The sequence below is a fragment of the Triturus cristatus genome, chromosome 2_2, assembly GCF_964204655.1.
Source record: "Triturus cristatus chromosome 2_2, aTriCri1.1, whole genome shotgun sequence".
NCBI classification, from domain to species: domain Eukaryota; kingdom Metazoa; phylum Chordata; class Amphibia; order Caudata; family Salamandridae; genus Triturus; species Triturus cristatus.
Window position 1 is genome coordinate 199,130,203 of NC_140582.1, and position 22,555 is coordinate 199,152,757.

The window sequence follows — 22,555 nt, forward strand, 5'->3', positions numbered from 1 at the left end:
CAGGCTCAACGCCCTTTTATTCCAACAAGAGGTGGCCTTCACTTCCGTCCGAGAAACATTCAGATTGCAGGTGGCTCGGACCTCTAGTGAGATGCAGTCGCTTCTTAACACTAACCTCCTATTTTGGGGAACTAATTCACCAAATATTTAATGCATCTGAGACGACAGGCCTTGTACACTTTTTTATATGTGTGGGTTCTAGCCTGGTCTCTTCCTTTCAAACAATATTCAGGGCCATTCTAGCTTTTATTCATTCTATATTTTCCAGCTTTTTCGGATGGTTCCCCTTAATATTGGCGCTAGCAGCTGGTGTCCTGCTTCTCCTCTTTGTGCTCCTTAATGGCTGCTCACTTTGTGGCTCTGCACAGGCCGGCTCAGCTAAAACTGTACCGCAATTGCCTGTATGAGGCTTTTGGATGCTTGCCCTTAGCAGCGATTGGCATAAGTTACGGCTTGATCTTTCACTTTGCCTATTATACGTGTGTGCAACCAGTGCTTCATTGCAAAAGGTGTGATTTCTCCTGGGCGATGGAACTTTGCTTATCGAACACGTGGTGTCCAATCCCTGATTTCAGCCGGTTGATGGGTCCCTTAGAGGTGCATGACGAGGCTGGTTCTGTGGATGGTCAAATGACGTGTGGAGCTTTACTTGGAATCTTGGCTCAATGGGATATCTGTGAAGCTGCGCAGACTTTCCTACAACGTAGTTAAATTGAATATCACGCAATATTTCCAATCATGCTTTTTGAGGCCCCTGCTTATGAGGAACAGGATTGTTCCTTCGTCTTACTTAATTGGATGTCATCGCTTTTTTCTACCAATGACCAGGATGAACTATATGAAGGAATTGCATCATCCCTTCATGGATTGACTGCGTAGGTTGTCACAATTCCGATGTCTTCATTACAGACTCTTCTTTTATTTTTTCTCTCTCAAGCTCACAGTGCCTTTAGCTTTTCTTTGAACTTTTTCTCAGATTTGGTTTGTTAGAAAGTTCTTCATCAATATTTTGAACACTGCCTGACTTTTTGAACTCTGTTTTTGTTCTTCTGTCTATGACCTTCTGACTTACTAGCGGGAGGGTGTTATATGGAGTTTTGCAGTGTGAATCTTTCTGGATTCACTATGCTGTGCATTATTCCGCGGTCTGGTGGCTGGGTCCGGAATCGTAGTCTTCTTTTTTTTTTTTTTTTTTTTTTTAGCCCAGGTGGGCGTCGACGTCCCACCATTTGGTGTACCTCTCGTGACGTCGGCAAGCTCCCACCTCGGGGCGCCATCTTCAGATTCTTTTTTCCGCTGTTGGGTCTGGATCGTCACCGTGAAGCTCCAGAGTTTTTGGAAAGAAAATAAGAAAAAGCACGAGTTTCATCGAAGAAGAAGTTGAGGAAGACTACAGAAAGGAAGATCAACAAGCCGGGACCACGAAGAAGGAGGAGAACCTCGACATCTTCGACGTGCAACGGAGAATGCGCACTCACGGACACTGAGCGCAGCAATGGACAAGACACCCTTTAAATTCTGCCGTAACTGCCACCATAAATACGCGCAGAAGGACCAACACCCGGTCTGCAATCTTTGCCTGCCAGTCGACCACGAGAGCAAAGACTGCAACGCCTGTTCCGCCTTCACACCAAAGACACTCCGGGTTAGAGAGAGACAGAGGAGAGCCAATTACAACATGCAGGGCAAGGGACAGGCCCCGTCGCTGTACGAACTGGGCCTCTCCACCGACTATGAAGACAACGTCGCCAAGGGACCAGATGACTTCACGGTTGCAGAGACCGATAAGAAAATGTCTGATAAGGTAGGAGAGACGTCGAACACTAAACCCTCGACAGGGCCCCGAAAAGCCTGAGTCAGACTCTAGAAAAACAGAGTCCAAGTCCTCGAAAGGAGCACCAGCGCCGAAAATTTCGACGACTGCAGCTGCATCCAAGGACGAAAGGCCCGGCGGATCCTTCGAAAAGGACTCCCAGGGGGCGAAGATCGGCGAACAACCAAGGTCGTCGAAGCAAGGCCAAGAACTGGGGCGCTCGACTTCGAAGGAGAAGGTCGCGTCGACGCCGGCTCCGGCGAAAAGACCCGCACTCGACGCCGAACAGGCCTCAGAGCTGGAAAAGAAGAGGAGGAGGCTCGAGGCAGAAATGGAGGGCATCCTACAAAGGAAAAAGGAGTTAGACGAAAAAATTCACGATTCCCACGAAACCACCGTCGGTCATCGTAGACGTCGAGGAACAGGAAGAGTTTGACGCCGAAGAACTGTCAAACTCCCGGAGAAGAAGAGGACATATACTATGAGGGAGAGGAAGATGATGACCAACAATCAAATTATGGCTCGGCGCCGTTCGTTGACGACACAGGACCTGGAGTGGCAGGACCTTGACGTCGAAAACCCGGAAGAGCCTGTGGAGACTTACCCTTCGAGGCCTTCGCCGCCAGATGACATTGAGACCTACAATATGGTCATCAAAAGCGCAGCTGCAGCTTTTGGGGTCAGGCTGGAGGAAGAAAAGCCTAAAGCAGACTATTTACTGGAAACACTGCTCCCCATCCAAACGAGGAGCCAGTTCCTCCCCATGCTCCAAAGTGTCATGAACCAGGGGAAGGAGGCGTTCAAGGACCCAGCAACATGCAGGTCCATCACACCTAGGACGGAGAAGAAGTATAAGCACTCCTCACAGGACCCTTCCTACATCAAGGGATCCGTCACAGCGGACTCAATGATTGCGTCAACTGCCAGGAAAAGGGCTAATGTACCGGCAACCTCTGGCCCACCACCAGACAAGGAAAGCAGGAGGATGGACCTGACTGGGAGGAAGATTGAAAGAAACGCGGCGATGCACTGGTGCATGGCGAACTCCAATGCCCTACTGAACAGACACCAATACCAACATTGGGACGAAATGGGGCAGCTAATAAAGCACCTCCCCGAACAATACCAGCAAAGAGCCTCGCACCTGGTGGAGGAAGGGAAGAATATCGCAAATTCTTGCCTTAAAACGGCCTTAGATGGAGCCGAAACATCAAGCAGGTTGATGGCAATAGAGATAACGGAAAGAAGGCAGGCCTGGCTCAGGATCTCAGGCTTCAAGCCGGAAGTCCAGAACAACATACTGAACATCCCTTTCAACGGGTAAACGCTGTTCGGAGCCCCGGTGGATGAAAAACTCACCCAGCTCAAAAAGGAGAACGAAACAACAAGGTCCATGGGGGCCCTGCAATTCAGAGGGATGAGAAGAGGTACCCCGACACGGAGACCATACGGAAGGGGCGGAAACCAGCCGGGAACGTCACACCAGACATTCCAGCAGGGCCACCAGGGCGACAATCACGGCCAGCAGGGGCAGCAGAAACAAAATTAGCAGTACCAGCCTCGGGCCAGTGCTTTCGCAGTAGGGGGAACAGACGAGGGCAAAGACTAAGAGGGGGAGAACAACCCGCCTCAAAGTGACTCAGCCCGGCGAAGTGTGCTAACTCACAAGATACCTCCGAGGGGAGAGCACAAAAAATTCAACAAGAGAGGGTTACACAGACCAAACGCCAACGAGCATGCAACACCATTAGGCGGCAGGCTGAGACATTTCCTTCAGGAATGGGAAAAGATAACAGACAAATGGATACTCAACATCATACAGTTTGAATACTGCATAGAGTTGGAAAGGAAACCACCGAACAGGAAACCAAAGAGGAGGGAACACTCAGGACAGGAGCTAGTGCAACTCGTAGAGGAAGCACAAGAGCTACTCCAAAAGGAGGCCATAGAACCAGTACCATTCAAAGAAAGGAACAATGGAGTGTACTCGAACTACTTCCTGGTACCAAAGGTGGACGAAACACTGAGACCCATCCTGGATCTACGGTTCCTAAACAAGTACATAAGGACACAAAAATTCAAAATGACATCCCTACAAGAGGTACTCCCTCAGATGAGAGACGGAGACTGGAAAGAATCCGAAGATGGCGCCCCGAGGTGGGAGCTTCCGCAGGAAGCGTGCAGACGTCACGAGAGGTATACCAAATGGTGGGACGTCGACGCCCACCTGGGCTACAAAAAAAAATAAAGAAAGACTACGATTCTGGACTCAACCACCAGACCGCGGAGAAATGCACAGCATAGTGAATCCAGAAAGATCTTCAAGCTGCAAAACTATACCGACGGGTAAGAAACTATTCGTTATGTGGTCTTTAGATACATTAACGACATCGCTAAGTTAACATGAGTTTTGCTTGCCTTTTGCAGCCGCTTTTTCGCACGCCTCTGCTAGAGTTTGTTTTCGCGACACTTTGCCTCTGCCTGCTACATGATAACAGATTTTTTTTTCACGTTCTCAGCTTTCCCTTCAAATTCTGTCTGAACATAATGTGCAAGGTCGATCAACAGTTTCTCTTATTGTTCTGGTCAGTCCCTATTACCTAGACAAAACATGTTACCAATTGGCGATTCTCTACCATGCATTTAATGCGGGCCCTGTAGATTTTGACTTGCGGAGTCCTTCTCCCATTCCTTGGGCACCATACCGCACTCATTAGGCGGGTTCAAAACACTGAGCATTACCCATGACCTTGTGAGGGTTGCCCCATCCCCGTTTGGACCCCTGTCCTGACCCGCGTGGCTGAGGTCAAAATTTCCCTCTTCTGCCGTCCAGTCGGGTCGAAACGTCGACACCACACCCCCTCCATTTTGGAAACCTGGACTTTTGTTTCCTGTGCCCCTTCCTTAAAGGAGATCTAATCCTCCAATTTTTAGAAATCAATTGTGTAAACATGACACGTGTACTATTACTGGGCTAGTTTTCCGCTGACTGGTTAATAATTACCAGGCGTACATTGAATTATGTAAATATGTCTTATTTTTTTGGGAATCTCTCCCTGTTCTAAAATCTTCTTACACTTGAGCACAAACATTCCTACACATTACCCTTTGGAGCAACCTTTTCTTCACCTCTTTTCTTGACTGTTTTTGAATCATATGATTATCTTTTACTGTATTATATATACATATGTGAAATAAAATATATGCCCTTCTTTGGAAAAACTGTATTGAAATGATTGTTTGGTGCACATTTGTTTTTTAGGTCTAGGCTAACGTTGGCTGCACACATGCGCAGTCTCGCTGGCAAGATTTAACGTTCTGAGGTCTTTTTGGTAAAGGGCTTTAATCCCCGCCCCTCTTTCCCATTGGCTGGCGTCACCGTTTGTTAAACAGTGGCCAGCCATTGGAACAGAGCAGTTCATGACGTATTTGCTCTGCTTTTTGAGCCGTCCCATTTGGACGGGCTCATCTGCCTTCCGTGCGTCGTGAAATTTTTCTTATCTTTATGGGGCCATGTGTTTCAAACAGATGGCCCCATAAAGACAAGAAAGCTTTCACGAGGGACGAAAGTGAAAGCAGACCGTGCTTGTTTTTTGTAGCATTTGAGGTCGCTGCGGCGCTGCAGCTGGATGGAGGGAGCCAGTCTTCGGCTGCCTCTCGAGGTCTGCTTGCTTCCAGCCTTTGAAGAGCTTTATTATGCAGGCAATGTTCGGTACGATCCGAGGGCCTTCCTCCTGGGCAGCCCTCCCCTGGCCGCCCTGCACAGCCTGGCAGAGATGAAGACCCCACTCAATGCGGCCTACCCGCTGCTTTGGCAGCCCGTCTCCCTCGTCCTCCTCCTTGTCGCCTGCCTCCAGTACCGCCTCCCCGGGGCCCCTCAAGCACGGGTCCCCGCACCACCCACCGCAGCAACCGGCAGACACGCCGCATTTTAAATGACATCCTGAGCCGCCCCGCGCGCTCCTGTCTGTCTGTCCTGAGCCTGGGGGGCACCGGCCCCTTGGGGCTGCTGGCCGGCTTGCCATGCTTCGCCAGCCTCAGCCCCCCGCCGCCACCCTCCGGCCTCTACTTCAGTCCCGGTGGAGCTGTGGCGGTGGTCCGCTATCCCAAGCCCCTGGCTGCGCTGCCGGGAAGGACGCCCATCTTCTGGCCCGAGGTGGTGGGGGGCCTGCCCTGGAGGGAGGCCAGACTCGCCTGCGCCCCCCTTGAGTACCTTCAGCTATACAACGCCTGGAACCTAGGTACAGTGTGTGTCTGCGTGATGTGGCTGTCTGTGTGTGCTTGCTTCTGTGTTTGTTTGTTGACCTGCAGCAGTGTGTGTGGTATAGTTATGCGGTGTGTGTGGTTTTTGTGCTTTGTAGGACTGTTTATTTTCCTATGTGTGTGATGTGTATATACGTGTGCCGGTGCCCTCCTGCATGGGAGGGTGTGCGTGCATGTGTGTAAGTGGTTTAAGGGGTGTGTGGTTCTCTGTGCCTCTGTGTGTTGTATTCATGTGCCTGGTGATGTTTCGTTGTGTGTTCATGCGTGTGGTGTGTTTCCATCTGTTCCGTGTGAGTGGGTGTGAGTTCCTCTGTATGATGCGTCTGGTGTGCCTTTGCAAGTCTATTTCCAAGTGTGTGTGATGCCTGTGTGTAATGTGTGTCGGGCGAGACCAGCTCAAATGTTAAATTGGGCCTTAGCAGGTTTAATTGGGAAGGCCACGAGGACAGGTGGTGGTGGTGGGGGGGGCATTGGAGCTCTACGAGGAGGGTTGAGCACAGGCTGAAAGTGAAGGAAGGGGTGGAGGGGCCTAGTGTACACGTGTTAAGGTCAGACTGGGACATAAATTAGACAGGGCCACAAAATAAAATGTGGCCCTGTTTGCAAATTGGGTCAGTAAAGGCGCTGAGGCGGTGGCCCGCTATCCCAAGCCCCTGGCTGAACTGCTGGGAAGGACGCCCATCTACTGGCCTGGGGTGGTGCAGGGCCCGCCCTGGAGGGACGCCCGACTCTCATGCGCCCCCCGTGAGAACCTTCAGCTATACAACGCCTGGAACCTAGGTACAGTGTGTGTCTGCGTGATGTGGCTGGCTGTGTGTGCTTGCTTCTGTGTTTATCTTTGTGGACCTTCAGCAGTGTGTGTGTGGTATAGTTTTAGGGGAGAGGGTGTAGCCTAACGGCCAGAGCTGCCGAGCTTGGAGCTGGAAAACCAGATTCGAGCCTCTGTGTCGGCTCAGCGTCCTGTGATTCTGGGCAAATCACCTAATCTCTCCGTGACTACCAAGAATGAATGTGTCCCTGTGTAACGTTACTGGTGCTCATGTAAAGTGCTCCAATACGTTTGGGTCGATTTTTCGCTAGATAAAACTGCAAAAAAAAATGCCGTGCCATTGCCCACATAATGCACCCTTCGCGTGACCTTGACTAATGCTACTGCTGTTTAAATAACCAGTGATTTTACTGTGCAAGTGCTGCGCTGAATAAAACCGTGTCCTAAAGAATAAATACGTGCTAAAACGAAATGCATGTCTGCTGTTGGCAGCGCGCAGCTCTTTACATTGCCTTTAATGTAAAGGGTAATTCCACAGTGTAAATGTTGCTGTGTTGATTGGGGCGCTGTAATTACACCACCCTTTCAATGCGGCATTACCAAAGATTCAGAGCCCGACTCACAAAATCATTTAAGAACCAGGAGCAGTGCTACAAGAGGACGCCCTTACATACTATCACTGGCCTCTCTGAACTGACCACACGAAATGTCCACGCTGGGTATCAATAAAAGAGCAAGATACAGTGTTTAGAATTCTACTAAATGTATCTGAATATTCCCATTTTATTGCCATTTTCGATGTTTAACATTCCGTCAATAATACTACTTTGTAAACATTTGGATGTTTTGGGCCAATTCGTGAAGGCGTGTAAAAGTACAAAAAATACGTATTACTAAAATAATACTTTACATACTCTAAAAGCCCTCTGTAAATAGGTGCTCTTAGACTACTCATTTGTAAGGGTCGCCCCAATGGTTTTATTTCCCTGGGAAACCTGGTTTCGAGTCCTACCCTTTCAAGCAAAACAAACATTGGCAAAGCCAATAGGTTTCACCTTTATAATACGAAAGCCAAGCTGTTAGTTTTGCAAATGTTTGTCTGTAAAGTATTGTGCGTGCTGAGTTTTGTATGCACGGTTTAGGTGTTTTCTTTTAGCACGCCTGGTAGTGTGTGGAGTGTGCACGCTGTACACTGTCATGCATAATTGGAGTCGTGTTTCTGTTTTGTTATGTATAGGAATTTGTGTTGTAGTGTGTGTTCCTGCCTCTACTATGTGTGCTAGCAGGACGGGACTGTGAGGGGGTAATATAAACTTTCATAATCATTGTGCACAACAGGGAGCGCGGCCCGCTCCAGACAGTGGTATGAACTCTTCCATTGTGTGAAGGTTCAGCGCTGTTTACTCAGGGCTGCAGTCAGACATCCTCTCTGGAATAATTTTGTTTTAAACAGAACAAACAACTTTCGGTGTGGACAAAAATCAGCGGAGTTTGCTTATAGTTTCTCAGAAACGAAAATACTGGAATGTAAAAAGTTGAACGTCTGTGTGACTTGCAGTTATATAGAACACGCCGCGCTTTCAGAACACATAGGAAAGGGTGGACGAGGCACTGGCGCGAAGTGCCCTCAAAATAGAGGGTGTAGCCAAACAGGTAGAGCGGTCCACCTCGAAGCTGGGGAACTGCGTTGGGAGTCTGGCAGCGACTCTCACCATCCTGTGATTCTGGGCAAATCGCTTAACAAACCAGCGTTTGCAATGCAATAGGTCTCTCCTTTGTAAGAGTTTGAGCTATTTTCATTGTAAATGACAATGCCTTTCATTTATGTGTTTTGAAAACCTGTAAGCGGTCCGTAAACACGCAGTTTGTACTAATAGCTGGCAGTAAAAGAGGCGTAGTTACTGCCAACCTTGTAAGCAACGACTATAAGTACAAAGTGTGTGTTTACGCACCACGTGCAGGTTTTCAAAACACATAAATAAAAGGCATTGTCATTTACAATGCCAATAGCTCAAACTCTCGCAAAAGGAGACCTATTGCGTTGCAAATGCTTGTTTTGTATTAGTATCCTGGTAATGTGAGCTGACTCAATAATAGCTCCTGTTGAGAATATCAGTACCTTCGAATTATTTGTTTGAATAGGTATTGGTCCAGGACCATTTGCCTAGTTCTGTGTATGAGCAGAATCCCCGCAACACCGACTTTCTCCACATGTTCCTGGTGTATCTGGTGCTTTATTAATGTAAAAAAAGGAACAAAAAGGGGAGTAGAGAGGTACTACTCAACATGAGTAATGGAGGTGGATACATCCTCCCAAGGTTAAGCTTATAAACAGAGTGATTGTAGGAAGGTGGATATCTGACTATGGTTACCCCCAACTTTTTTGCCTAGTGTCTAGCTGGTTTTTCGACTTAGTTGGCCTGAGATCCTGCCATTCAGGGTCTCAGGCTGTCTGCTCTCTCTTTAAAATGGACTCCATGTACCCTAGGTACATTCCTAATTGGTAAGGATCACCTTATTGGACCCTGTACAGTGTACCCTAGGTACCCAGGGCATAGGTGTACCCTAGGCCTCCCAGTGTCATGCCCCGCGGTCCGGCCCCTGTGTGCAGTGTGTATTTAAACGGCGAAGGGCGTGCAGACGCCGCTTCGCGTTCTAGCTCTGAGCCCCAGTTCCGTCTTGATTGTTGTTGCCTGACTTCCGGTTAAACGTACTTCCTGTTTTCCAGCGCGAAGCCGCAGACGAGTCGAAGCAGACGCGTCCCGGCTCCGGGGTTGTTACCGCAGTTCCCTCTGGTGAAGCGTAGAGGCGCTCCTTTCATCCGAGCGGCCGAGCGTGTTGGCGCTCCTTCCATCAAAGCGGCCGAGCGTGTTGCGCCTTGCCAAGTAAGGTCTAAGTGTTATTTAGCAGTGCGGGGGTCGCCCGTCACTCGTCTCTCCTTACATCGGTGATTGAGGTTGGCTGACGGTTAGTGATTCCCATTGCCTTCACTGTCCCTTTTCTGATATCCCTCTCCAGAATCAATCCCTCTGGCTAGAGTTGTGTTGTGTTATATGTAAGCCTGTTACATCCTACTTCCGCATATCAGGCTAGAGTTGTGTGGTGTTATACGTAAGCCTGTTACATCCTACTTCCGCATATCAGGCTTGAGTTGTGTGGTGTTATATGTAAGCCTGTTACATCCTACTTCTGCATATCAGGCTTGAGTTGTGTCGTGTTATATGTCAGCCTGCTACTTCCAGAATCAGGCTTGTATGGTGTTGTGCTTACGCCTCCTGTTAAAGCGACTCCAAGTCTGGTGAATTAGTTGGAGTCAGACTTGGTGCTCTTACCCCAGTTCAAGCATCAGAGGCCTCTTTGGCGCATCCACTACCTGTCCCTACCCTATGTTCTCTTGAAAACGCATCAGGCATCCTAGGGTGATTATTGCGAGGACCATTGAGCAGTGGATTAGGTTTTCCACCTTCCTGCTATTTCGGCTGCCAGAATCATCCTTCAAGACCTGCCTGTGTTCCCCCACCTATCCTTGTTTTGTTTCCCTGTTTTCCCCAGCGGGTCCTTCGTACTCTAGAGTTTGATAGAGTCAGAGGAACGTGGGGGACGACTGTGGACTTTTCTCCAACGTTCCGGACGCTCCTGCAGAACATCCGCGATCATTACACCCAGGGGCTGCAGCAGGTATTATGCCACCCCTGGTCTGGCCTTCCAATCAGACACAACTGGCTGATCACTCAGCTGGGGCAAGGTCGTGTAATCACCCCTTGCTTAGATATAGTATGCCTATATCTACCCTTATATATAGACACATGTGTACCTATCAGTCACTCCTATGGCAGGCCTTAACAATCCTGGAGGCAGAGTGCTTGGTAACATGTGAGATGGTGCTCTAGCATGAGCTGAGCCTGTCGGCAGCTTTCGGAACCATGTCCTTATAGCTGTTCTATGATATAGCCTACCATATACTCTTAAAGTGCCTTATAATCTTAAACGGTTATGGTAACTATGGTTTGGCTTTATCAAAACATGTCGTGTAAGGTGTCTAACACTTTGGAATAATACCCCCATCCCATTTCTGGTGATGAGGATATTATTCCTCCCTTCTAGAGGGAGAGACATGTTAAAATCCTACTTTGCTGTTTAACTCTAACCTAAGCCTCAGCATCACAAAATGGATGCTGCTGCCACAGACACAAGTCTGACCTCCTGCTGCTGGGAGTGATCCCGGCAAGGGAGGCCTGGACAATAGGTTTCCTGCTTGGGGAGATGCTAGCACCTCCCCAGACAGACTTTAGTGTATTGGGGCAGGGAGGGCTGAAAGGAATGAGACATTCCTGGGGCACACAAGGTGTCCCGTGCATAGTCCAGTTCAAACCGGTGCTGGGGCACTCCAGCCCCAGTACTGGCGCGAAACTGGACAAAGGGAAGGAGGTGTAACCACCCCCCTCCCAGGTCCCACCCATAAGGCGTGACCTAGCAGGTAACCCAGCCCCCCAGATTAGTATAAGAGTGGTAGCTGGGCCCCAGGAGATTAGATTATCCTGAACCTGCAACTTGAACAGAAACTCTGGACCTTCGACATTCGACGAAAGAAGAAGACTGAAGAATCTCCCTTGTGGCCAAGGAGTGGCTACCCTGTGCAAACAGGCACCATCAAGAGACTACCCTTTGCTTTGCTGAAGTTCTACGAGGGACCGACTGCCGAGCCCGACCAGAGCCTTGACTTCCAGACTTCTCCGACCCTGATCCACATCCACAGCCGAGCTGAGATCCGTGGAGGCGACGAGAGACGTGGGACCGGCTACCTGGGAAAAGTGGCTAGTATCTTCAAGCGCAGCTTCTGAGGCACCCTCGAAGTTGTGCACCGGGGATTGAGAAGCCCCAACCCCAAGCACCATCTGCACCGAAGATCAGCCCCCCACACTCCACGAGTCCTGCGTGGGGCCCTTCTGCATTTTTCTGCTTGCCGCGTCTGTCCGGTTGCTTGCCCGTTGGCTAGTGGCCTTTGTGACTATGCATCCAGAAATCTTCACCGCTGGTTTGGCTCCTCCAGACTGGCTCCTGCTTCTTTGAAAAAGAGAAGCACCCCAGACCTTCCTGGTCTGCACCAGAAGCAAGTCCTCCGTTCTTCGTGGGTTCCGCTTGCCAAGGCTTGGTGAGTCCTAGTCCAACTTCGACGCCGCCGACAGCAAGAGCCTTCGTGGGACAGCTCGCCTCCTGGTCCTGGTCGTCCTCGACGTTCCCTGGTCCTCGTGGCTGCAGCGACAAGCTCCACCTTCACCTGCTAATCTTCACGACATCGCCTGGTTCCTTCCTGGTTCCACGTGGTCACTGGCTAGTGACCTTGACTCTGTCCCTTCTGCTTGCAGGTCTCCTCTCTTCTTGATCCCAGCCTTGGGATCCACCGGACACTCTTCACTGACTGCCTGTCAGCAACTTTCCTTCAGGCATCCATAGAAGTCCACGACGAAACCCGACGCAAGTTCACACCTATGCACCCGCAGCCTGTGGGCTAGGTAACTTGGGTACTTCGGTGCTCACAAGGGTAGTGACTATCCTAGGGTCTAGTTTCCGAGTCTCGACTCTCTAGCTGCTTTTGAAGTGTCCTAAAACTGATAATTGCTAACAACTACTATTTCTATCGACTTTTACGCATTACGCGTGAGTGTTTCCACTCTGCACCTGAATCCCGTGGGCCTCCCACTTCCTAACTGTTGCTAGTGTAGTGTAGCCCCAGCGATTCCCTAGGCCTAGGCCTATCCTGTTTCCGTGACAGTGGTCCTTATACCACTTACTTAGTATATGGTTTGCGTGGCCCCTAGGGCCTAACTGTATTACTTACCTGTGTGACTTAATGTATGCTTAAATAAGACTGTGTTGTACTTACCTCTAATCTCATAAAGAGTGCTGAGGGTTTGACTAGAATAAATACACTTTATTTTATATATATATCTGTTGTGGTGTCCTTTCATTTGGTATTCAAGGGATTATATATGGTATCACAGCTGGCTTCACATGCCATTCAGAGTTTAGCCTAAGACTGCTCTTGTCCATGCTACCACTAGGATAGCTGGTCTATAAGGTTGACTTTACAACCAATCACCATAAGGGTATTTGGACTGATATAAGGTGTACACTAGAACTAGTGACATCATACATCAGGCCAACTTCTCACAGTGATCCACCCACAAGTATGTATGTATGTCAGGTCCTCCCAAAATAGGTATGTGTCCCCACAGTGGTGGGAAGTACACACTAGTTGTTTAAAGATCCCTCACACACCAAAAGGGCCCTTGGTGTCATGCTTCATCATAGGGGTCTTCCTGCCCCTCTACGGGACGGGGCGTGCTGCGACCTACGTTTGCGTGGGAGCACTGTTGGTGTGAGACAACTGTGTTGTGTAGGGGTGTGAGAGGAAGGGTCGGGTGAATGGGAGAGTGAGATAAAAAATACCTGGCTCGGTGGTCTAAAAAGATTTTTATTATACCTTTTGAGCTGGTATTAATAAAAGGGGGGGGAGGAGGTGCGTATGCCTCAATGAACTGTGCCTCCTATAAGTGCCGACATGTTTCGAAGCTCCCCAAGCTTCTTCTTCAGGACCTTAAGCATCCCTTCCTATACTCACAGTGATGTTAGATCGTTATAAATGTATGGTGTAGGAAAAAAATTGTTATTATGCAGGAGAAATGGCTGCATGAAATCATAATGCCTCAATAGGTCTCGTTATACTTGAAGTTTGTAAGGTTAAAGCACCATGAGCCTTTGAACGGGTGGAGGGAGTGCCTGATAGGCTATGACTCCTGCTGGGACACTGCCCTGCTTCGTACAACCTCTCCGAACGGCTCGGCTGCTCTCACACCCCTACACAACACATAGTTGTCTCACAACAACAGTGCTCCCACGCAAACGTAGGTCGCAGCACGCCCCGTCCCGTAGAGGGGCAGGAAGACCCCTATGATGAAGCATGACACCAAGGGCCGTTTTGGTGTGTGAGGGGTATTTAAACAACTAGTGTGTACTTCCCACCACTGTGGGGACACATACCTATTTTGGGAGGACCTGACATACATACATACTTGTGGGTGGATCACTAAGTTTATAAGCTTTATTAATATCGGCAAGAGATCCCAACCCTCTTACACGATGGTTGGGCTCGCTCCATGACAACGTGGGCACAGTCTGAAAGCAGAGCACTACATCGTAAAGACAGGACAGGTCTGCGTAAATACACAAGAGCCGCTGCCTGGAACTCCCTCCTGTCATATCTGAGAACCATCATGCATGTGTCAGACTATCTCCCCCCCCCCCCCCCCCCCCCCTATTTAATACCGGAGTCGTCTGCCTGATGTCCAAAGCGGGGCCCAGGAACACACCATCTAATAGAGCTGATGACACACTCTTCTCCCCCCCTCCCCTCCTTCAACCTCCTCCCTTCCACCCCAGCGCACACTGTAACCCAGAGCCAGACACTGCATAAATAACTCTGGAAAATACAGACTGGTACAGGCTTGTTTTAATAGCGTTTTTTGTGTAAGTTTACTTTTTTCTCATTGTGTTAAACTCACAAGTTCGAGGCATGTGTGCCGTAGATGCACATGCTTTGCATGAGTCCGCCATCTAGTGTTGGGCTCGGATGATTACAAGTTGTTTTTGTTCCAAGAAGTTTTCTTCAAGGGTGTGTGACTCCTCCTGGTAAAACTGCGCATGGTCATCGACGCCATCTTCAGATTTATTTATTTTTTCGTCCCCAGGTTCTGATGTAGTATCTCACGCTTCGGTTTGAGACTCCTTCAGGCTCCTTTTGGGTTGTTTATTCCCATTCAACTTTTTTTTCTCGATCGGTCTACTTTCCCATACAGTCTTTCCGTAGCGGGGCTTCAGCTCACTTCTTCGGCTCACGGGCCTCACCCGGTCAGGCAAAAACTTCTCCATTTCTAAAGCTCTCAGAGAATGGCGTGCTAATGGAATGTACTCCACTCGATTTCTGTCCGAAGTGCCACATGAAATTCCCTCACACAGACCAACTTCTGTAGTAGGGGATCTCTGTGTATAGTCATAATCTATGAATAGTCCCGCCCATGTGCGGGGACCCCGGAGCAATCAAAATATCTCTTAAGCTGTCCTGCATTTGCAAACCTGCAAAGACACTTAAGAGACAGACAAAAATAATACAGCCTAAGAACAACATGGCTGCACTGGCCAGCACTTCCTCTGAAGTGAACACAAAAGCCAAAATAAAGTTTAAATGTCATTTTTATTCACATCTGACATGTTCCTTTATTGTATCACTCCCTTCACCAAAATCCCTTTAAACAATAGAGAGGAAGGGGTGGACAGACAAGCCCTATAGGCTGTCATTATGTGTCTGCTAAAGGGATACCGTGCCTTTAAGAAACTCTCCAGAGACCCCCGGTATCCCAGGATGCACAGCCAAAGCAAGTTACTTTCAGTTCTTTTTTCCGGCTCCTGCTAGCAGGACCCTGGAGCTTGAGCTCTACCCTTTTGGGTGGTTATTTGGACTAAATCTTAGATTTTTGGTTATATAGTGTGTTCATTCGACGTCTAGAGCCTTTCTGTACTGCATCCTGAGTTTTGGTGCAGTTTGCTCACTCTTAGCATGGCTTTATTTGATAAATGCCCTGAGTGTGGGAGGAAGAAGGCCAAGACGGACCCACATGATGTCTGTATCCTCTGCTTGTCTTCCTCGCATGTCCCTGCTACGTGTGCCATCTGCAAGACCTTCTCCAAGAGGACCCTGAGGGACAGGGAGAAGATTCGCCTCCAGGGACAGGAGAAGCAGAGGACAGGTGGGACTTCGGGGCATGGAGGATCCCATTCCCCTTCTCAGCAGCAGAAACGGCGCCTACCGGCTGGTAGATCGCGTTCGACGTCGAAGGCGACGACGGCGAGAGGTAAAGCACCGGTGTGTTCGCCGTCGATCCCGGGCTCGGGATCGCGGCGTTCTCGACGTTCGACGTCGAGAGAGGGGCCGGCGAGACCTAGGACTAGGTCGCCGTCGAGGATTCCACGGTCGTCGTCGACACACCATCGACGTCGTACCGAGCCCCGCGATGGATCGACGACATCGACGCCGAGGCACCGGCGACTGCCGTCGAGACGGAGGGGATCGCCGTCGAGGCACAGATCGCCGTCGAGGCACAGATCGCCGTCGAGTCACAGATCGCCGTCGAGGCGAAGGAGATCGACGTCGAGGCACAGATCGCTGTCGAGGCGAAGGAGATCGACGTCGAGGAGATGCCGATGACCGTCGAGGGGCCACCGGTCGACGTCGAGGGGACGCCGGACGGCGAGGAGACGATGGTCGAGGTCGACGATCAGTTCGACGTCGGTGACATCGGGGAACACGTCTTCGGTGATTACAATCTCCAGTCGTGGATCTAGGAGGCGACGGCGCTCCCCCTCGTTTACTTCAACACTGGATAGGCCCGCCAAGAAGAGAAGGGTGGACGGGAGTCCGGACAGTGCTGGTCCTGGTTCCCCTGCAAGGAGTGATGGGGCTCCGCAGCCTCTCCCCCAGCCGCTGCCTCGGAAGCCTCCAACGCCTCCTCCGCCTCCGCCTCCTCCTCCTCCTCCTAAGCGGCCTACTCCACCTCCACCACCGCCAGTGCCGCAGCTTCCACAGTCTCCTCGGCTACCGGCGGCTCCTAAGGCTCCTCGCAGACAGAGGTCGCGTTCTCGATCTCGCCGGAGGTCACGGAGTAGACGCAGGTCGTCCACCCACACGAGACATGGGCGACGGAGGTATAGATCTCGTTCCAGAGTCATGTGGTATACGGACTCTTCTGGCAATGGACGGCTCTCCCCTTCACTGTCGGAGACTCCGCCTACTAGAATCTCGCCGGTGGATGATATTGCCACGTTCCAGGATGTGCTGATGAGGGGGGCGGCGAAATTGGGGATCTCCGTAGCAGTCCCGGTTCCCACTACTTCGGTGATCTTTGAGACATTGCACAAAGCTCACCTCTCACGCCCCCTCCTTCCTTAGGTTCCAGGTTTGGAGGAACCAGCCATGGAGGTTTTCTTGACTCCTGCGGTGGTGAAGTCTGCTCCCTCACGGTTGCAGAAGAAGTACAGGGCCCCTGATTCGGACCCGGCCTTCCTCAGGGTGGACCCTCCCCCGGACTCTGTCATTGTGGTGGCGGCTCGTAAACAGCACTCCACGACGCCCTCTTCCACGGCTCCTCCGGATAAGGAGAGCCGCAAGATGGACTCCTTGGGGAGGAGAATGTGCTCTACCTCGGCCACGACTATGAAGGCCGCTAGCGCCTCTGCCCTGCTGGGTCGCTATGAACGCTCGCTTTGGGACTCTCTGCAACAGTTTGCTGCCTCCCTGCCTAGGGACAAAAGAGAGGACTTCCAGGAGGTGCTGAACGAAGGCATGATGGTCTCCAACCAGATCATCAGTGCGGCGGGGGATGTCTCGTTGCTGGCGGCCCATGGGTACTGTCATGGAGTGCACATGAGGAGACATTCCTGGCTGAGGCTTACCTCTCTCAAGCCTGAAGCGCAGCAGAAGATCGCGAACTTGCCTTTCTCTGGCGCGACGCTGTTCGGGTCTCATGCGGACGACGAGATGGCACGCATGAAGGCCGAAGCAGAAACCCTGAAGGCCGTGGGGTTGGAGCGACCCAAGGAGCAGAAGAAGTCATTCCGTTCCTATGGCAGGTGTTATTCTAAGCAACGCGGTCAAGGGCGCCAGTCTGGTCACCAACAGCAGCACCAGCAACAACAGCAGTTCCCGAGGCAGTCCTTTCAGAAGCGCCAGAGGGGCAGAGGCCAGCATCAATCCTCGTCGGGGAACAAAGGCCCGGCCGGGTCGAAGCCCTGAAAGGTCACTTCCCCCTCGTCCGTTACCCGCTCCGGTGGGGGGGGGGGGGGGAAGTATTCAGTTCTACCTGGCAGAGTGGAGGACAATAACTCAGGACAAGTGGGTGCTGAATATTGTTTGCAATGGATACAGTCTTCGTTTCACCAGCCCGCCTCCTCAGATTCCACCAGTGCGCTCTCCCTTCATGGTACGGGAGCTCCAGGGGGAGGCGGACGTCCTGTTAAGGAAGAAGGCGATAGAAGCTGTTCCTTTGAGGCAAAGAGGAACAGGCCTTTACTCCAGGTTCTTTCTCGTCAGAAAAGTTCCGTATGTTGTCCCTGCATCAGATTTACCCTCAGTTGCATCGAGGAGATTGGCTGTGCGCCATAGATCTGCAGGACGCTTACTTTCATGTGCCGATCGCACCAAAGCATCGCAAGTTCCTGAGGTTTCTGGTAGGCAACAACCATTACCAGTATACAGTACTCCCGTTTGGTCTGAAGTCTGCCCCACGGACGTTCTCCAAGTGCATGGCAGTGGTGGCAGCACACTTGCGGAAGACCAAAGTGTTTGTGTATCCATACCTGGACGATTGGCTGATCAAGGCTTCCACGTTCCGGGAAGCACAGTGTCACTTCAACAGGACAGCTGCCTTGCTTCATCGCCTGGGGCTGCACATCAACATGTCAAAATCAGTGCCGATTCCTGTGCAGTGTCTCCAGTACTTGGGAGCCTCAGTCAATACCTTGAACGCAAGCGTGTGTCCTTCGGAGGAGAGACGCTTATCGATCCGTGGGAAGGCCCTGCACCTCCTCTCAGCCCACTCTCCTACAGTGAGGACGGTGTCCTCCTTACTGGGGTCGATGGCTTCCTGCATCTTTCTCACCCCCAATGCACGTCTGCATATGAGGCCTCTGCAGGAATGTCTGGAGGATCAATGGGACCAGAGGCGGGGTCGTTGGGAGGACAAGATTCATCTGTCTCAACACGCTCTCCAATCTCTGAAATGGTGGTGCTCCTCAGAGAATGTTTGCAAGGGGACTCCTTTCCACAAGGATATTCCGGTCCAGACCATAGTGACCGATGCGTCTCTCCAGGGCTGGGGAGCGCATTCGGGCCCTCTTCAGATTAAGGGGATATGGTCGCAGACGGAGATGACTTACCACATCAACTTTTTGGAACTCAGAGCAGTACACTTGGCCCTGAAGGCGTTCCATCCCTCCTTCACGACGAACTCCCTGCTTGTTTAGACGTACAATACTACTACCATGTACTACCTCAACAAGCAGGGGGGCTCCCGCTCACGCACGCTGTCTCGGGAGGCACAGACGATCTGGAATTGGCTGGTGGCCAGGAACCTGACGATCACGGCAACCCATCTGCCGGGAGTGCAGAATGCCCAAGCCGATGCGCTCAGCAGGCTCGTTCAAGAAAATCACGAGTGGGTGCTAAACGACGACTTGCTCAGAGACTTCTTCGCAGAGTGGGGCACTCCGGATATCGATCTGTTCGCTACGGCAGAAAACAGCAAATGCCGCGACTTCGCCTCCAGGTACTACCAACCAGGGACACTGGGGAATGCCCTATGGATCAGCTGGTCCAACAGCTTTCTCTACGCCTTTCCAGCCATTCCCCCTGATTCCGGTGGTGCTTATCAAGCTGTCGCAATCCAGAGCCAGGATGATCCTGATTGCTCTGGAGTGGCCGAGGCAATGGTGGTTCACCGACCTTCTTCACTGGTCTGTTCTGCCACACCGGCGCCTGCCGTGTCGGCCGGACCTTCTCACGAAGTTCGGAGGACAGCTGGTTCACCCCAATCTCTCGTCCTTGAGTTTGGCAGCATGGCTCCTGAGCTAGTACAGTATGGACACTTGAACCTACCTCAGGACTGTATGGAGATCTTGAAAGAGGCGAAGAGACCGTCTACGAGGACTTCTTACGCCTATAAGTGGAAGAGATTCTGCTTATGGTGCAAGGCAAAGGACATTGACCCTACATCCTGTAAAGATGATGTTATTTTGCCTTATCTGCTGCAGTTAGCTCAATCTGGGCTTAATTTTCAGTCTGTTAAAGTTCATCTCGCAGCTTTGACTGCGTATAGAAAGGGCCCTTCCCAAACTTCATTTTTTCAAATCCCTGTGATTAAAGATTTTTTGGAGGGTTTGCGTAAGGTGTTTTCCCCTGTTAGACGACCTTCTCCACCATGGGAATTGAACGTGCTGTTGTCCAGATTGATGAGGGAGCCTTTTGAGCCTATTCATAAGGCTGCTCTGCAGCATTTGTCCTGGAAGGCTGCCTTCCTTGTGGCCATTACATCGGCCAGGAGAGTAAGTGAGATTCAGGCTCTTTGTTGTCAAGAGCCGTATACTGTATTCCATGCGTCTAAAGTAGTGATGCGTACTCATCCTAAATTTTTGCCTAAAGTGATATCTGATTTCCATGTAAATCAAATAACGTTGCCTACTTTTTTTCAGCATCCCTCCTCTCCGGCGGAGAGGTCTCTGCATTCACTAATGTGCGTAGGGTGTTGAAATTCTATCTAGATAAGACAAAAGACATCCGCAGGTCGGATCAACTATTTGTAAATTATGGTTCAGTAAGAACTGGTCTAGCTACCTCAAAACAGTCCATCTCTAGATGGATTGTGTCCTGTATTCAGCTTTGTTATCAGAAAGCTAATAAGACGTTAGGGGGTAAGCCTACAGCGCATTCGACTAGGGGCAAAGCAGCTACTACAGCTTTGCTTAGGAATGTTCCAATTGCTGACATTTGTAAGGCTGCCACCTGGAAGTCGGTCCATACGTTTACAAAGCATTACTGCCTGGACTCTGATGCTAGGGCAGATGCGCAGGTTGGACAGGCTTCGCTGAGGAATTTGTTTGCACAGTGATTTGTTGGTGTTTGGTTCTTACTCCACCGCTGTTTGTTGGTTGGGATGGGCTTGCCATTCTATTCATAGATTATGACTATACACAGAGATCCCCTACTACAGAAGGAGTAGTTTCTTACCTGTAACTCCAGTTCTGTAGTAGGGGTATCTCTGTTATAGTCATAAGCGACCCTCCCTCCTCCCCGGTGGAGTAATTCTGGCAGTATCAGGCCTGTTATACACCTTCAAAAAGAACTGAAAGTAACTTGCTTTGGCTGTGCATCCTGGGATACCGGGGGTCTCTGGAGAGTTTCTTAAAGGCACGGTATCCCTTTAGCAGACACATAATGACAGCCTATAGGGCTTGTCTGTCCACCCCTTCCTCTCTATTGTTTAAAGGGATTTTGGTGAAGGGAGTGTGATACAATAAAGGAACATGTCAGATGTGAATAAAAATGACATTTAAACTTTATTTTGGCTTTTGTGTTCACTTCAGAGGAAGTGCTGGCCAGTGCAGCCATGTTGTTCTTAGGCTGTATTATTTTTGTCTGTCTCTTAAGTGTCTTTGCAGGTTTGCAAATGCAGGACAGCTTAAGAGATATTTTGAATGCTCCGGGGTCCCCGCACATGGCCGGGACTATTCATAGATTATGACTATAACCGAGATACCCCTACTACAGAACTGGAGTTACAGGTAAACTACTCCATCTTGTTTGTCACTAATGCCTCTCGCCCGAGAATCAAGACTACAGCTGTGAGGCCTGCAAATCCTTTAGGTCCAAAAAGACCCTTGGGGATCCACATGCAAGATGACTGGAAATGCAGCGTAAACAAACGGACGATGTTCTAGACCTCTTCTGTCGACGAGGAATAAGCAACTTCAATGGCACAGGAGCAATCACTCTCCATCCATGATTTCGAGTCTCAATTCGAAGATGACCATTCTGCAGCCAGCACAAAAGCAACAGACAGTGAGTATCTCTGCCCCTGATCCTAAGCCCAAACCATCGGTTTCCACTGAATAACCTGCTCACGGGCCGCCACTGCACATAAGACCTGGTGCGCTCCGAAAATATGACTCTGAAGCCCCTCCCTCTGGCTCTGAAAGTTCGATCCATAGCAGGGGCCTCCACCTCCTCGATAGCAGAGGCCATAAATTCTCTATCTTCGGTCTCGGCACCGAAACAGAGACTTCATATTACGGAACCAAACATTTCTTTGTCAAAACCAAAGCTTCCACTACCAAAATGTTTTGTTTTCGGTCCGAAATCCCCTCCAGAGCCAATTCTCGACCAATTTCATCAGAAACAGAAGACACTTCAAATTCAGCCTCGAACTAAGAAAATAATGACACAACCACCAAAACACACTTCTAAGAAACAATTGAGTTTTGAAGAGGCATTGGACATTACTATTCAACCTGTAAAGAAGAGGAGGAAGGATGCTGCAACTAGTTCATTGCACATTCCTATTCCCACTTCACCACAAACACTACCTCCACCTCCTCACTAACCACCTTTATCTGAAGTAGGTAACATATCCCCTCAGTCTACAGTAGAGTAGGATCAGGATATCCCAGGTGATACACAACCAGGGGATCCTTGGGATATTTATGATATTGAGCCTAAAGCAGACACTGATCCTGACTTGTATCCCACTCGTCCATCACCTCTGCATATCAGGACCCAATAGCACGTGCAGCAACATTCCATCAAGTTCCTTTATATAAAGGCTGGTTCTATAGAGAAGGATTTTCAGTTTCAGACTTTGTCTACTGCACAGAGATGGGCACAATAATTACCATTCCTCAAAGGTATTCCATGTCATTCACAGATTACATTTTTAAAGATCCAGTCAAAGCAAGGATAATTACATCGTGTGTTGACAAAAAGTACAAGGCAGCACCATTAGACCACATTTATATTAAAGGTCAACTCACCTGGGACACTTTGGCTGTGTCAAATGCCAGGAAAAGAGAAAACTCCCAAACAACTGAAAATGCACCACCTTGAGAGA

The 22,555-nt window shown here is 50.0% G+C and overlaps 1 protein-coding gene and 1 pseudogene across 2 annotated transcripts in view; both read left to right on the plus strand.

Annotated features, from left to right (window-relative positions):
• The window catches only part of METAP1 (methionyl aminopeptidase 1), a 475,875-nt gene that overhangs the window by 263,512 nt on the left and 189,808 nt on the right, over positions 1 to 22,555 (plus strand). The window lies entirely within an intron of this gene.
• LOC146862009 (homeobox protein Nkx-6.1-like) lies at positions 1,679 to 22,551 on the plus strand (annotated as a pseudogene).